The sequence below is a fragment of the Parasteatoda tepidariorum genome, chromosome 9, assembly GCF_043381705.1.
Source record: "Parasteatoda tepidariorum isolate YZ-2023 chromosome 9, CAS_Ptep_4.0, whole genome shotgun sequence".
Lineage (NCBI taxonomy): Eukaryota > Metazoa > Arthropoda > Arachnida > Araneae > Theridiidae > Parasteatoda > Parasteatoda tepidariorum.
The window spans coordinates 69,322,838-69,330,510 of NC_092212.1; positions in this window are offsets into that span (position 1 = coordinate 69,322,838).

Sequence of the window (7,673 nt, forward strand, 5' to 3'; positions counted from 1 at the left end):
TCAAGTTGTGTTCGTGGACACTTTTACTCGTACAAAATGTTTTTCATTAAATAGCGAAAGGTTGCAACGTGAAGTTCAGTTTCGTAAAAAGAAAAATTCTAGAGTTTCCTGCAGAAGCTAAGCCCATTAACTGCATCATTTATTTTGACAAATTCCCTAATAAGATACATTCTATTACGTATGATTACGGAATTTCTCTTTACGCATTGGAATACTCAAGGAAATAAATATGTGTGGATGAGTAAAACGATAGACGATTTAGTGAAATGTTTTTTTCGAAAAACCCTAGGAGCTTAGACGGTTAATAATTATTAATCTTTAAAAATAGGTAGTAGACATTTATAGGCGTAAAAACTGCGCATGGGAATATAATGCTTTTGTATATCTGATTATCCGATTCTTTTGTTACTTTAAAAAAATATCTATCCATTAAGTATCTAACAGAATTTTAAGAGAAAAATTTTCCCATGAATTTCAGCTATGTATTTGTTCATGTTGAACTTTGATTCTTTATTGCATTAAGAAAAATATTTCTTCGGTTTTAACAAGTTAAAACTATCTCGATGAAGTATGATCGATAAAGTAAATGTTTTTTTTGTTTAAATAGGTCAGATAATTTTATTTTTAGGAAACTCATAAAACAAAATTTTTAAAATTTGACATCAATCACAAATAGATGATTTACTGTCTTAAACAAACTAAAGTTATTTATTTGAGTAAATTTTTATCAACATATTTTTGCAAGTTAAATTAAGCATGTGATTTTCAGCTTAGTCCGAAAAAAAAAAACCAGTCTGAAGTTCTTTTGACTCTGAGATTTACACGTACTAATACGGTCAGACTTACACGTACTATGTAATTTGTGTGCATACGATATTTTGATTTACAAAATCAGACACAAAAGTCATATTTTTCCAACGAAATATACCTTTTTTTGGTAAAATCAGATTTCGATCCCCAAATTTGGGGGGAGGGGGTAGCCGCAATTTGGGAAATAGGCTCCAAATTGTTTAGTCGGGAGAGCGGCAAAAGTTTGGAACTCTCAATGTTAATTTTACTTTTTGCTTACTTCGCTATATCTCGTGAATTTTTGCTAATATCTCTTTTAAAGTTAAACGAAAAATCATTCATAAAAACGTTTTATTATCTTTTATCTAATACAGAAATAATTGATTTCTGTTTTGAAATATTTTATTAAATAATAATCAAAAAATTCTGAGTTGTAGAGTGTACATAAATAGATTTTTATTATGTAAAAAGTTTGAATGGCAAAATGCAAAGTTTTAGCATTTTAATTTTAGTAATCTATCGAATAATTTTTGAGAAATAATTTTTTCTCTTAAAAAAAGTCATACAATTAAAATTTGAAACCCTTGAACCATTAAGATTGAATATTCTTGGCATGTACACTAAGGAACAAAAAATTGGAAATTTACCGTAGTGTATAATAATGACATTTCTAGTAAAAAAAACAACATAATTTTTATTTAAAAAATTAAAATCCAAGGCATTTAAATCTTTTATTTGATAATTTTTCTATTTATATGGTTACAGTATTTTTTGAAATTTTGGTTTTTAAAATTTTGTTCTGATCCCCACGCATTTAATAAAAAAATAAAAAATTGAAAACCAAATTTAATTTGAAAAACTGTTTTAATGCCATGCTCTAAGATACTACGATAAAATTAATAAAATTTACTACCTTTTACATTTTTTATCACTTGGTACAAAACGCATTCTATTTCAAATTTGCCCTAAATTATAACCAAAGTTGATTCGGCAAAAGTTACTCAGCTTTTTGGTGTTCCCAATAGAGACAGAAGTACTGTAACCTACCATATTCCGTTAGTTTTGTTTATACTTCTTTTCTCAGTGTAAAAACCCGATAAATAAAATTACAAAAAATCCGATAACATTATTTTATGTGCTCCCGTTTTCTTTCCTTTTTCTATACTGCATATCGAATTCGGGTTTTTAATAAAAATATATTTTTGATGCATTTCAAACAAATACGGAATTTATAATCCGTATACGGAATACGGAATGTTATTTAACTAATTTTAGACATCGCCTATTAAACATGTTCGACTTATTTAAATATTTTATATTGTAAATTCACGCACACATTTGTCATGATGTGTTTATGTTAACGAAATTTGAAAATCATCAGAGATGATGAGTGCATAAATCATATCTGAACATTTAAAAATAGAAACGAAAAAAAGCAGTAACAATGTATAAAAAATTGATTTTTATAACAGATATTGATTTTAACATTTAATCGATTCATTCTAGAAATAATGTAAGAACAACACAGTAAATGAATTGTACATAATATGTCAGTATTTGAACTGTACAAAACAGTAAGATATATCACATAATTAATAGCAATGACAGAAATTAATTAGTGATATATTTGATATGACATATGTCTCAAATTATTTTGTAATACAATGAATTCTCAATATTTACTTTTTTTAAATAATGATAACTTAATGTTTTAAGTTATTTATGAAATACTTCTTTTAAAAACTGCGCAATAAAAAAACACACGTTATTCAATTGTTATAAATATATCTTAAATCATGTTTTTTTCCTTTAATCTTTATTTACTACTTACATTAAAATCATTATTTTTTCCACTATGCCATACGCCCTTAGGGAATATAAAATAAAATATAAAAGCAAGATAATCCTCCGAAATATTCGTCAACTAAACAAAAAAACCTTATTCAGTACTTAATAGAACTGAAATGAAAAAAGTCAATGCATGGGATTTATTACATTTCTCTGAGAAAAAGCGAATAATAAAATTTCAAAACTTATAAACCTTTATCAAAAGTTCCAGAAACAACAGTACAAACAATGCAGTTCACTTTTCCCCCTATTATTTTGTTTTATTAGATTTTTTTGATTTGAGTACAACGCCCCCGTTAGTTATATTAATAAAAAATTGCTTGATCTCCTCCTTGCTTCGATTTACATAATCTATTATTTCACTATTTAATAAAATTTGCCAGAATTTCTTATAAACTACAAAAAATTTACATAAATTTACAGTAATTAAGTTTAACAAAAAAGATTGATGTCGTGCTGAGCATTATTCATTTATGTATTATTTATTTTCTTTAATCAACATAATTTACCGATTCATGATTTGTCCTTCTGTGTAATAAATTTTTAAATTCCCGCATTGGTTTTGGAAAAAGCTTGTAACATTTCTTATTATAATGCTTTTTCTTAATAATTACATAATAACTTAAATTTAGATGGTTTGAAAACTATAAAATTATAAAGGTGTTTTTAATATTAAAATTGATAATTCCTAAATGACAGGAGACTTTTAATTTATTATTGTAAAATATAGTAAAAATGTAATTAAACTCTTTTTAAGAACTTAATTCTATTGCATTTAATTTGTGCTTTAATTAAAAAAATTTAAGGAAAATTTTGAAGGTTTTGATTAGAAATTAACATGTTTTGAATTCAGAATGTGAGTTGTAATGCTATTATGAGGATTTGAAAGATTATTTCTTATGGATGTGCACGAATGTACAGACAAGATTTGGACAAAATAATGGAAACGCTTCTATACTAACTAATTTTTTCATATCTCTTAAGAACTTTACATACTTGAAGTAACTTTTAATTAATTATTGCGCAAGATATGAGTATTTAAAGTAATCCTTTCATAAATGCATGAAAAACATTAAAAACATTATTTTTTCATAATTTTGTTTTGAATCGTATTTCGTAACTTACGAAACAAATCAGATTTGAATACCTTGAAATCTAGCAAATTTTAAGCAGTGCTAGTAAAGTTGGAAAGGAAGCTCTGATGATAAAGGGTTTTCTAAATGTTTTATTTTGAACTATTAAAAAATATTTATTAAAATTTATTTGCATCGGCATTGTATAGAACTACCCCATTTTAAATTATGTTTTCTTTCACGTGTTTTCTTTCTAATAGAATCGCATTTCGTTGTCCGGACTATCATTTTAGAGTATTATCATTTGTTATAAAATTTATTTATACGATACAAAATGAAATTTTTGGAAAACCCCTAATCTCTTAGAGCCTTCTTTCCAAATTTACAAAAACTGCATACTTTCAAGATATTCAAACCGAACTTTTTTTCATAAGTAGCAAAAATCTATTCAAAATAATAGGAAATGCGCAGTATGAAAGGATTAATTTAAATACTCATATCTTGCGATATTTTTAACGTTTTTTTTTTTCAAATATTAAAATGATGTTTTTAAAATTAATTAAAATTATTCTGAAATGTTTCTTAACTATTATTGAATATGCAGTAATAGTAAGAAAAAGTAATACAAAAAGATTAATTTCTGTATGAGTATTTAAATATAGGAACAATCGCGTTCAATCGAACAGTAAAAAACAAAACGTTACAAATATCGCAAGATATGAGTATTTAAATTCATCCTTTCATACTGCGCGTTTCCTATTATTTTGAATATAATTTTCATTTCTGTATGAATATTTAAATATAGGAAATTATGTGCAGTTATTGCATATGATACCCAAAGTAATTAATATAATTGTAAGCTTATCGTTATAATCTTTAACAAAGGGTGGTCAAAAACATCTTTTTTCGTTCTTAATTTATTATCGTTCCCTCTCTTTAAACGTTCGAAATTTTCTGATATGTTTGAGAAATAAAAACTCCTAAGCACATCTAAAAGGGTGATTGTTATGAACTTATGATTTAAATGTTTTAAATCAGCACATTTCAATTGTCTCATGAAATCCATTGGATATCAAAATGATGTGAGGAGCCAAGAAAATTTGTTTATCAATTTTATTTAATAAAATATTGAAATTTTGAAACGATTTTGTGCAAAAATACTTTTTAATAGTTTTGTTCAGAATGACATAGTGTTTTAAATTGAAGTATTTCAAAAAGGCATATAGTATATAGTCAATGTATATTTTTTATTTTTAAAAACAAACACATTATTTATTATGTTTATTTTTGCGTATAACAGCCTCTCTAATCCCTTTTTTTATTTTTCATTGCCATTATAAATTAATTCAAACGCTTTTTTCACAACAATTTTTAATTACCTTCTTTCTTTCACTGTTATTTAACTTTAATTGACATGAACTGTATTTCAAATGAATTTTTTTAATTTCTGAAAGGATTGCGCGAAAAGTACATATTTAATAGTTTTGTTTAAAAAGATATGGTGTTTTAAATTGAGGAATTTCAAAAAGCATATAGTAAGAGTCAATGCGTTTTTTTTTTCATTTTTCAAAACGAAATTTTCGGTTCTGCACGTAAAAAGTCGCATTTTAATCTGCAATCTTCTCTGCATAGTAAAACCGGTTTTTCCATGTTAATAGATAGCTGTATAGGGGAGAAATATTCTCCCAATTTTACCCATTTGCTTAACTGCCAGTGGGTTAAAAGAATTATTCTCCGAAGCAAAAAAAATTATTATGTTTATTTTTACACACAACAGCCTCTGTGGTCTTTTTTCTCAGCGTCATTATAAATTAATTCACACTTCTCTTTCACAACAATTTTTAATTATCTTCTTTCTTTCGCTGTTATTAAACTTTAGTTGACATGAACTGTATTTCGAAATAAATTGGCTAATTTCAGAAGGGATTAACTACTAAGCTAAAAGAAAGGAAAATGTCTCATAACAACAACTTATATTGCAATTTGCTCAAAAGAGATAAAAAGTGGGATTTTCTTTCTTTCAATAGTATTATGTGCCGGCTAAACAATATAAAAACGCTGACATAATAATGTGAGCGTTTTTTTTTATTAAAAAATGTTTAAAAAAGGTAAATAACAAGATAGAATGAATAATTAATTTATTAGTTGTATTAGTTAATTTTTTACTATGTTGAATAAATCACTTAAATAAAGAAGAGTTATACTTGCAAAAAATACACTATCATGAAAATGAAAAACATAAACAGTTAAAAAATATAAATGTGTGATAGCAGAAGTGTGTGTTTTTAAATGTGTAATGCTTAAAAAAAAGATTTCTGGAGTAAATTTCCTATTTTAATTTCATTTAATTATATAATATTGATTTATATTGCTAAATCTATTAATTCCGAAGATTTTTGGTGAAAGAAGGAAGTAAGTCACTTCTACTTGATGATAGTCAAGTAGAAGTGTGTTTTTTAAACGTGTGATATTTAAAAAAAAGATTTCAGGAGAAAATTTTCTTATTTTTCTTTTTTTAATTGTGTTATATTGATTTATATTGCTAAATTTATTAATTCCGAAGATTTTGGTGAAAAAAGGAGGTAAGTGTCACTCTTTGAGTATTTTTTTCTAATGGAATAACCTATAAGTGCACCTGGAAACAAATAGTAAAATAACCATTCCAGAAAATTACTTGCTAAGCATCAAATGGTAATTTGTGGGTAAAAATGGAAGACTTGAAACAGCAACTTCCATGTGCTTATGAGAAATATATATTCATTCACGAATCCGTAATTAAACAAACAGAAAAACTAGCCTTTAAATAGTTTCAGCATTTCTGATATTTAGTTCATAATGTTCAAACTCTCAGACACACACCTCTGTCTATCTACTTAATCGTTCTCTGAGCATGGTCATATTGAAAATAAATAATATATTGTGTTTATGCAACTGTTTAGTATATTATTGTCGTTACTAGTTGAATACTCGTTTTTTGCAAGGGTGAAAAATAAAACAAAATAATCAACAAATCGGTAATGATCAACACTTTGTTATCATATACAAAACTGAAAAAGATATCCTGAGGAAAAGATTGCAGTTTATTTATTTATTATTATTTGTATAAATTCCTGATGGCTTTAGGTTATTAGATTCAGCAAAAACCCGTTTTCAGAAATTCATCCTATCAGAACAAAGATTAACAATATTCGAATCATTTCGTATAATGTTATTGCTCGAATTCAACCAACAATTCCTAAAGGAGAGAAGTCTCCCGCGTGGATCAATTTAGTTGTCTGACGTAATGAAAATAAACTGCTCAGTGGGGGTTAATAAGAAAGATTTTCCAGCATTCGGGCTACGACTAAACTGGGCAGAGTAGAGAAATACAAGAGATGTCACAATGTTCAAATTGCTAATAGATTTTATTTTTTATTGAGGCCTTCTTTCATCTAACAGCTATCGGCCCAACCTCTGACAGTCGAAAATTACCATAATAAACAATTATCTCTGTTACTTTTCCCGTTCGGTGGAAGTAAAAACCCTATTTTGACGATAGCTATATCATGATACCTACATTAGTGTGTATAGAGCGTACTAAATTAGCACCAAATACCATAATATATTTGTAATACCTATAACCAAATTTTTTTTCCTTCGGATTATTATGTTTAAATTAAAAATAACAAGGTGCTCATAAACAACTAATAAATAGATCTAGATTGCAACTAATCAACAAATTTCAAAAACTATATTCGGAAAAAACTATCTTAATCGTTGAAAAAACATGAACTAAAAATCAACATATTGTGATAGAAAACGTAAGATAATGAGTTTCTTCATAAAAATGAAATGCAAGTAGTTATTCTATATTATAACAATGCGATAAGCTCAAAAAACTATATTTAGAAATAAAACTCTTAATCGCTGGAAAAAAGCATTACTTCACTTTGCCTTATATATCTAAACTGAGGCAAGTAATTG